An 11,317-nucleotide genomic window follows, 5' to 3' on the forward strand; every position below is an offset into this window, starting at 1 on the left:
TTTCAGCTAGCATAGCATCGGTGGTTAAACTAAGGCATTTAATGGCACTTGACCTTGAAGTTATGGTCGAGGTAAAATCTGAAAATACTAACAGAAAGGGTCTGACATGCATAATATCTACGGATTCCCATTGATTAGTAAACGGGTGCAACATGCCAACAATACTTGATTATAATCATTATTACCACTATTATACACATACATAGTGTTCTTCCTAGTCAGAGTGAAACTTTCGAAAAGCTTAATATATGCCCTAGAAATACCAAATTTATATTATATAATTCAGCATTAACAGAACAAACTGTCACCATTGTTAAATATTTGATAAGATCCTAGGGAAAACTGACATGTATATGCCCTGTAGTATATTTGTTCGTGCAAGGTCTGAATAAACTGATTTGCTAATGTCAGTAATTTGAGAGAGAAAACAAATGGAAGCATTAAAGATTCTAGAGATAACAAATTCCTGTAAACCCCCCCCCCCCCCCCAACTACAAATGCATCAACTTTACCTTTTCCTGCTTTCAACAGAATTAGCATATTTGTACACTCGCTTACTCTATTACATTTCGGCCATTGATTTTTAAATAAGTGCATTTAATAGCTTTGCATGAATAAATGAACTAAAATATATTCCGATCTGAGAAAGCAGTGTCATAACTCTTCGGAAATTTAGAGAAATGTTTAGGTCGAGCCCATAGGAAATGAGCTGATGGCAAATGTATATCTGACAAAAGCAATACTATCATTTCACTTTCGCATTGTTAAGACTATTGCGTTAAAATCCGTGTTCCGTATATTGATCCGGAAACAAGATATTGATAGCATTATCAAAGATAGGTAAGGTTACAAGCCAAATCACTTAACATCTACAAGAAGTGAATGTAGAATAGCACTTAATCAGAACAGACTTGCATAACAACGTATGCAGCTAAAAGGTCATTCATTGAGTAGCCATGAAAATTGAGAATTTGCATATCTTTATGACAAGTACTTTTGGTCTAAATGTCTAAACACATACCTAGGTTACTAGTTAAATATTTTCTTTCTTCAGTCTGTTTCATAGTTGATGATCTTTAAATTGATTCTTTGATCAATATATGTATTTTACGTTATCTATTTAATGAATACTAGCGAGCTATTATTTTGCTAGGCAGACGTCACTACTTTAATACACTTAAGTTCCGAAAGCTTAATTTGTAAGTCCTTTGTTTCTCATGAATTTTTAATCTTGATGTTATTAATTGATAATCCTTAGGATTATGTTCGGAAATATTACATATAAATGGGTAACTCAAATCTCAATTATCAGTAACGTTATTTTTATCAATTATATCTCGTCCAAAGAATTCACTTCCGAATGAATAATGTTTGAAAGAAAATTACCTATTTAAGATTAGTTATAATTATACTTGATATAGAGATCATATGGTAAATATATGGGATATATTCAACTCTTTTACCAATGTTGCCAAGTGGATTCGAATACAAATGTTATCTATCTGCTTTAGTGACTATTTATAGTCTCCCTGCACTTTGAAAGATGGGAAAGTCAATTAAACAACGCAGAGAGCTGTTGTCGTTTGAGAATATCTGGCTGATCACATGGATTCATATAGATCCCCAATCTTCAGATAACAACGCGTTCTCGTAATTACACAAAGAATTGCGAATATATACATTTGCTTGTGACATATAATGCTGTTTGCTTATTTAGTGTTTATCCTGAATCTAAACAAAGGCGCCAAACAATCACGAAATAGGGATGTTCAATTCCTTCGTGATCTTGCGTCATCTACAAAGGAACGCGTCTCCATTCCACCATTGCTCACAAAACAACCCAGCTTCTAAATAACTGAAATATAGTTGATATCTGATCAATAAGCTATAGTTATGTATCTAGTTTATGTTTAATGCGCATGTTTAGGGTCCCCACCCTCGAAAAGGGGTAAGCGGCATTGTATTACAAATAAAATAGTTTGTACGGTGAGGTTGTATCTTGGATGTTACTGTAGTGTAGCTTCTAAACTTGTGGGTTTAGGAGTTAGGTTTGTTTAAGACATTCACATCATCTACTCTTACTATTACCTCGCTTGGATAAACAGTCAGTGATTTTCTAGACACTGGCATCGAAGCAGGTTGGGCAGTGTTCGATGATTTCCTTTGTGGTTCTTTCGCATCCTCTCCTTCCAACATTTTGACATCACTGATGACATCTTCGAGTTGCAAAGTCTGTTCTGATGACATCCGGGTAACTCGAGTAGACTTGGTGGCAAAACTGCGAGCATATCTGGATCCATTCTGAAATAAAACAAAATTATAGCATTTGGCAAACTGTCAATCAATCAAATAAATGAATACTTAACCTATTCAAAAGAACTAACCATACATCTCCGGTCAAGTGAATGCAATATTCATCTAACCCATTGAAACTCATATGGCATATTGATTTATCACTATATCAAAAGTACTATATGACTTTAAACAATCATGTTCCATGCTTCATGAAAATCAGAAACAGGTTTGTAGAATGAGAGTATGTAATACACTTTTACCTTGCTAACTGTAGCAATCGTAGAAGTGACAAACTGTCCTCTCTCGGCTTCAAATTTCTCCTTCTTTCTTCTTAATGCTGACCGCACCTATTATAAAGTATAGATATTCATGTAAGAAGTTTACGATAAGTTTATGATGATGGTGTTGTTGATGATGATGATGGTGATGATGATGATGATGACTGTAACCCTAAAGTTGTTGGTAGATTTACCCGTTTATGATATAATAACAATGTTATATAGAAACGTCAACATAATCATCCAAATGAACGAGGCAAAACTGAACAACTTCTCTTGCCAACCAATACTCTAACCATTTGTACATCGTACAACATAACGAGCCATATAAAGACAGACAAATGCATGTACATGTGTATAATTGGAAATATATATTAATGTATATATATATTATAATTCAATATATACATACATTTATATATATATATATATATATATATATATATATATATATATATATATATATATATATATATATATATATATATATATATATATAACTCGGTGAGTGTCAATCTGCTAAGACAGTGCTCTATACCGCAGTGGCAGAGCGTAATAGTTTTGGTAGTACTGGAACTCTTTCTTGGGTGTAACTCGGAGTTTCACGCATATTGCGTGAAACTCCGAGTTACACCCAAGAAAGAGTTCCAGTACTACCAAAACTATATATATATATATATATATATATATATATATATATATATATATATATATATATATATATAGCTACATATAATAAAATTCTCACCTCAGAGTTGTAAATCACGTGGAAAAGGAATATAAATAACCCCTATTGACAGAAAACAGATGGAAAATGAATATTGAATATGTGCATTACATCAATCACTATCTATCAATGATTGCTGTATTCATAGGCCTATATGTAATCTCGACAGCAAAAGATATCTGTGAAGGCAACTATCATTGAAGAGTCAAGCTAGGGCACGCCTACATATGTATGCCCCAGTATATATAAAAACGGTATAATTTTTATATTGTTTAAATATCAAAATCGATATCAAGGTTCATTTTACAGAAAGTGAAAGATTACTGAATCAATCCGCAAAATATTCATTTCATTTGAAATCATACTAACATCTTTCTTTCAGTATATTTCACCTCAGACTGCAATAAAAACATGGTTTACCTGCAGTGAATTCAGAATAGCAAAGATGTATAAGAAAACTATAGTTTCTTCGCCTGTTGCAAACAATCCAAAACACCATGTAATTCCCAGCAATGGCAGCAGTAGTAAAGAACTCTTCACACCGGCCCTTTGGGGAAGAGAAAATATTTTAAGACGAATGTCACATGGGTTAATTATAAGTTGGTCTATCTATAATCCATAAAGCTCTCATTCTTGATTAGATAAAAGTAAGCTAGCTTGTTTTGTTTTTTAATTGTGTTGAACCATTAGAATCTATGTTTAAATGTGGTTCCACAAAAAACATATAATACAATTCAAGAAACACCCTGTTTGATATGGTATGTGTGTGTGTGTGTGTGTGTGTGTGTGTGTGTGTGTGTGTGTGAATGTTTTAAGTTTACATGCATTTCTTTTGTTGTACTTATAATCTCTATCAACTGTTTTACTGCTATATATTTTTTGAAATCGCTATACCCTAGGCTAATGTACTGCATGTTTCTATTAGACCTGTACATTGATTTGTTTTCTCCTAAATTATATCATTCGTTAACCATTTGTTGCCAATATAGACACATCCAGATCCGTGATTCCATCATTTGTACAGCTAGCAAGAATAAAAGGCACACAAAAGGCATGCACAAATGACCCGTGACTTGTCAAGTCAATATGTTTCGCTGAATAGTATGGGTATTTGGTTTTCAGTTGGTTTAAGAAACCTTCAGTAATTACAGAAATTGAACGTACACTGAGCAATCTTCTTTTTCTTACTTTTAAGGCATAATCATCTGCATACATAACCATGGATCTGGTTAAAGGTTAGTGATTTAATTTGAACACAAGATGAAGATGAGTATGGACATAAATTTTAAACAGTTTAATACCCAGATAGCTTGTACACATGTACAGATGCTACTACAATGTCGACATAAATAAGCTATCTGCAAACTAATACGTCTAAGATAGCCGCAAACTAAAAGTTCTGTTGTCGCATGTGCTAGATTAACACAAGTACTGAAAACAGTGAGTGGCCACTTGAGGAGAACGTCAAAGAAGTCACCCTACTGTGACTGCAATTACACCAACGTTCATTGCTAGCTGTTATCAACATGTTGCACCCCCATAGTTTTAGTTTACTGTATAGCTTGGTTTCTGTACGAGTATGCCCTTTACTTACTTCACATTGTCGTTCTGTTTGTGTCCACTGTTTGCCGAGGCAGACACCACGACTCTTACCACCATTATTAGAACCAACAAGTTTGCCTGGAAAAGAAATTATTTTTTATATCTTTTGTATGCTTACGCCAAAAAAATATCACGTTTCCATAAGCCGTAAATTGTAAAGAATGGTATATAGGTATGAAGCGGCAATAGGAAAGTGAAAATCACAGACAAGTAAGGAAATAAAATGTGTTGTGAATTTGTAATTCATAAAACAACTTTACTATGTTTTATACTCGGAAAATTGATACGAACCAGCATAGACTAAGTCCATAGTTGTGAATTACAAAACGCTGAAATCATATCATGTAAAAGGTTTGTACCTGTACGTACAGAAAGTGATTTGATAATGCACAAGCAATCACTTGTGAACACAAGTAATCAGACTATTAATTCATGGTGAAGTTTCTATATATGGAGAATCAACAGACATATGCACAGACTGGACATGATACAGTGTTTACGTTTCTTGAATAATCGGTTAACAAATCACTTGTCACAATATCCATCTATTCACACATTTTAAAATTACTTTTTCTTTAAAAAAAAAATTACGTTCCCAGAATAATATGTTGATAAATCACTTTTTGTGATTGAAATATAATATTTTTTTTCCGTACTGTAGGCCATGGGCCTTAAATGTACATAACTGAACATAGAATAATGATCATGGTTACAGAGGTATGTTCAACATAGCTAAATTGACAAGTCAGCTTATGTAGAGTGATTTTCTTCCAAAAGCTGTTTACGTATTTTCATGGCAAAGAAAATGAATTTCGCAAGGATTTGAATGATGAAGGTATTTGTTGACTGCATTAACAAGATAAATTTCCAATCATATGCTTGTGAGTAATAAAATTCAGAAATAAACTTAGATCTAACAAGTTTGTACTTAGGGCACACTGATAAATCACTTCCTTGTGCAATAACCAACTATTCACACATTATAAAATTACTTTTGTTTTTAAATTCTAGAGTTACAAACACATTACTTGTTGTTTTGCATTGTGCATTAATTTTCAGGACATTGTAAATTAAATATAAAACAAAAGCCAAAAAAAAAGACTGAAGAAGATGCTAATTTCGCATCACCTTTACCCACTTTGAAGGAGTGTAGTTGCATGCCGGGTATTGACAGCACAAAATCGACTGACATTGTCGTAGATAGCACCACATTTAAAGATTATCAGAAACGTCTTATTTCAATCATGGTTCTCTACGAAAATGTTCATTCAAACTAAAAGTTTGACGCTTGAAGTCATGGAGCTTCTAAGAAAATGTGCATTCAAACAGAAACTTAACGATGGAATTTATGGAGCCAACATCCCCAGGAGAGTGTTGCTCTGACCGACCTAGTCTGACCAGAAACGACCTGACAAGCCCTTTCGGTTATTATGATAGAAGGTTATCTACTTTTGCTATAAGTGCCAGAGTCATATCTGAAATTGGGATGGGAATACATATTCTCTGATGAGTAAGTGAAATCTTTCAAATAGCGATATTACCTGTCACATCAATACTATTGAATACGTGCAATTGAACGGTTTCGTCAGAACATATGCTAAGCAAACTAAAGATGCTATCAATAATAACATCATTCTTACAATCGAGCTTTGAATTTCTTAGAAATAGGGCTATGGCCGGAATTTATTGGGGGGGGAGATTAAATATTGGATGTTATATTTTTTCTGATTGAAAGGGAAACTGTGAAATTCTTGCGCGTGGAAGGGAATGTTCTTAAAAGTTGTAAGATTACGTGTAAGCAAAATGCCTTACGATTTTGAATCATATATATTCATCAACTGATAAAGTGGGCTTGATCTGTTTAACCTTTAGAGAAGACAGGAGGACCTTGTGTGTTAATTTTCATTATTTGCTTCTTATTTGCACAATTCAGCAATACGTAGTTTTATGTCGTGACCTACGACCACATCTCAACCGTGTTGGGTGGGTAGATAAAGGGGGGGGGGGAGAAGGGATATTATTTCTTGGAAAAGGGATCTCTAAAAATTCAAACTTCAAATTACCCTAAATTCAAATTTAGGGCAGGCGCAAGGTGTTTAGGAAAAATGTATTGTATTCCAAATATGTGTCTCCAGGACCAGCCCCTCCCTTTCTCCCCATCATAAATTCTGACCTCAGTCTTAGCGCCTTCCCCTTCATCTCTATCTCTATTGAGTGTAATATATTCTAAAGTACAACCAACTTCTTATAATTCGCAAAATCTTCGATCCCGTCATTTTTCTTGACATTACTATCAATCAAATTGTATCGAAATGTCCTTGACGTTTAGGGTATCTTCAGTTATTACAAGGGGGAGGGGAGAAATTATGCCCTGTCTGTTGCGTAAATTGTAAGCCTCCTTTAATGCCGCTTTCTAAAAAATGGCCCTCCCTCAATTTAAACTGTTGTCAGGCTTGAAAAGAGGCACCAGTCTAAGAATCAATTGTAAAGACTCGATCCCAAAGCTCCCGCAATAGCGATCTGATAATTAAAGGCATTGGTTGTTCCTCACTACTATCACCATGGTGAATTTGCGTGAAGGCACTGCATAATTACATCCCGTTTTTAATAAAATCTAATTGACAGAACTGAAGGCCAGAACTCCCATAGCCCAGACGGGCGCACTACCGACATTGTCAAGACCAAGTTCAACATGCCAACTCAAAAACATTATTCCAAATATCTTACCACCCTGCTTCCCCTTCCACAACTTACAATTGATCCACTGCATGGACCATGCATGGCATCAGTGATTTGACTGATATGTTCTGATATTACATTACAATCGTAGCAGCGGTGGGATGTAGCAGCAGTGGGATGTGGTGGATCAGGTGGCAGCGGTGGGATCATGCCAAAATCGCAAATAATGCAAAGTTAGATAAAGTAATCAGTTAATGTGAAAGTAAAACGTGACACTCCTTCTCTTATTCCTCTTGTTCTAACGTATGACCCTCCCCGAGAACCGACCTGTAAAATATGATCCCCATTTTCCCCTAGCCCCCCCCCCCCCACCCTGTTAATTTCTGACACAACGGACACTCACATCCAAAGCAACACCACTGATCTTTACCATACATACGCATTGCTGGATCTAAGTATATAATAGATCACGCTATTCTGAAGAGATTACACCAATAATATGCTTTTAATGTCGTAGATGGCGGTATTCTTAATGATTTTAAAGCCGTTCGTTTCCAGTATGCTATTAGTAAATGATTTGTATGACTATCACACATACACCACGCTCAACTGATAATTACACACGACTACAGAAATTGCCATTGTACGTCATTACCTTGATAAGAAAACTAATTTAAGGATGTGGTAATCATCTTTTTTTCTGCCCTGCTGTATATTTCATTACATCGCCGGATATTGAATTACAATAAATGTGGCCTTTAAGCAGTTTCAACACTATTGCAAGACCTTAATGTTTATTGGACCTTAGTTGTATTAAGTTAGCTGTTAAGCTACGAATGGAGTCACCAAAAGTCTATATTCAAGAAAGATAAGGTTTACTATAAGACGTTATTCCCCAATATTTTTCTTTGTTCAGCCAGGGAAAATGCGAGTGACCTAAGGTGGCGTTTGTCACTACGAGTCGGCTGAATGACAAAAAATATTGGAGAATAACAAAATATCAGCACCAGTGATATCAAAGAAAATCAGAGAAAATAATGGTAATTATGAACGTTTGTTTCGACGCATATTTCGAACACGACAGACGGTGCCGTAGACACGCGTTACGTTGTCGTGACATAGATGCGCGTTGTCGATCGTGTCTTTGAACGAATAGTATGCTATAAATTGAATATTTTTTGTCCAACTTGGCTCGTGCATGGTATAATACGCTTTATAACAACATTATGAAGGCAACTATCTCTTGTTTGTTATCTGTGTGCAGAAACCATGGACTAGTTGATAGATAACACAGTATATAGTTTAATATATCTTGGCATATATTCGCTTCTATGAGACCACAAATGTATCATGTGCATATATATGAAAAGAATAAACATAACAATCAAAGGACTATACTTACGGCCATGATTAGAATTGCAGGGCCAACAAATGCCCATATTACACCACTCTTTACTGACAACCAGCAGCTATAACATTACCGAACATGCAAAGTCATTAATATTTGTCTTTCAAAATGAAATGGTCGCCAGGAGGAAATGACTGATGACATGTATGTATGTATGTATGTATGTATGTATGTATGTATGTATGTAGGTAGGTAGGTAGGTAGGTAGGTAGGTAGGTAGGTAGGTAGGTAGGTAGGTATGTATGTATGTATGTATGTATGTATGTATGTATGTATGTATGTATGTATGTAGGTAGGGATGTATGTATGTATGTATGTATGTATGTATGTATGTAGGTAGGTAGGTAGGTAGGTATGTGTGTGTGTATGTATGTATGTATGTATGTATGTATGTATGTAGGTAGGTAGGTCTGTCTGTCTGTCTGTCTGTCTGTCTGTCTGTCTGTCTGTCTGTCTGTCTGTCTGTCGGTCGGCCGGTAGGTAGCTAGGTAGCTAGGTAGGTCTTATACGTCGACAGTTACATCAAATAATAACTCCAAAATTACAGCAAACCATGATCCAAGCTAGGAAACCTCGACACAGTTGATTTACAAAACAACAATTGCAATTGAATAAATATCACTTCTATTCAAGATGCTTTGCATTTCACAGCAACAACGTAAAACTCAAATATCAGCAATTGTGCAATAGTAAAGGCACACATATGAACTGTTATCATTCTTGGACTGTAGACTGAATTGTCTATCATATAGCATGAAACCTTTACAGATAAGATAATTAGATTACTAAAGATAAAACTGGTCCTTCAACTTACTGATTCTCTGCTCCATAGTCCTCGATGCGTATTCCTGCAGTAATAGCTACGATTACAAAGGGCAGACCTGCATAAAAAAGAATGACGACACTCTTCAAAATGTAATTCTAAATTAACTATTGGGTTACAATTATTGGGTGAAAACAAACACACCACCAAGTAAGTAATATTTTTTCCAAAATCGTTGCTCACTTCATCCCTTCATCAAAGCGTAAACTTTAAAGGCAACTGAGTCCGTCTATTTGTAATTTGAGTATTCACACGAGAAAGGTATACATGGAAGTAGCTTTAATTCTGAGGTGTACCTTTATGTAGGAAGTGGCAGACAAACCGACAAGTGTTTCGATAAAACTACGTACCCCATGCCATCCCATAGTAGTAGTTCATCCAGCTTCGTTCGCTTCCATATACTGCTACAATTTGTCGGTATAGGTGAATACCTTCTGCCAACATCCACAAGAACATGGCTGTACATGCATAGTGCAACATAACAGCAAAGATTTTGCATGTTATCTGTGAAGGATTGAAATGAAAACAGCGAAACAAATCATCGTTGAAGTCTCACTGAATGGAATTTGGTTTACATACCACTTATCCTCTGACAGATAAAACTATGTGTTTCATTTTCTTGTCAATTCATCATTGTGACAAATACTCATTGTAATCATCTCTCGTGACATAGAGTAGAAGCATGGCACAGCAGGAACATCACTAATATAAGGCATCCTAGTGATCCTGCCCAGTAGACAGATGAAACAACTGCATGGAACTATATACATTTGTTACATCAATGGTATCATTTTCAGCTGTTTAAAATTGATGGGGTGCTTAAAGATTGAAAAAGTGAAGTGAAGGGCATACTTATCCAAACTCAATTTATTCTCTAATGTAAACTTTTCAAGGACATGGAAACTCGTTAAATATGTGGACCCGAAAGTTGAAGGCACTGCCACCACCTGCGCACAAACACACACACACACACACACACACACACACACACATACACACACACACACACACACACACACACACATACACACACACACATAGTGAGGGAATAAAATATGCCTTACCTCCTGCTGTGAAGCCGACTCCGTTGCCATGGATATTATGTGAGAGATTGTTATAGCAAGGATGAGATTCTTGTGAATGCTAATTCGTTCCGCTGGTAGAAGCGATCTGTTTATATTAAGAACCAACAGAAGTATATGAAAATGGTCACAAGATAGAACACAAATCCTGGTAGTATTAAAACATCATTACCTGATAAGCTGTACGCCTACACCAATTAAAAGGATACTTTAAAACACTACCACACGGAAATGTTAAATGTCCAACAAACTGTTCTTTAGGAATTATACGTTATGTACCTCTACCTTTCAATGTTTTCATGGGTTTAGGAAACGTCACAAAAAAGACAATCTAAAAACCTTCTGATCTTTTTGGGTTTTCATTTTCTCACTCTCTTCTGTTAATTTGCTGATAAAAATGCACAATTTCAAATTATCGTTTTA

This window comes from Glandiceps talaboti, chromosome 8, assembly GCF_964340395.1.
Source record: "Glandiceps talaboti chromosome 8, keGlaTala1.1, whole genome shotgun sequence".
NCBI lineage: Eukaryota > Metazoa > Hemichordata > Enteropneusta > Spengelidae > Glandiceps > Glandiceps talaboti.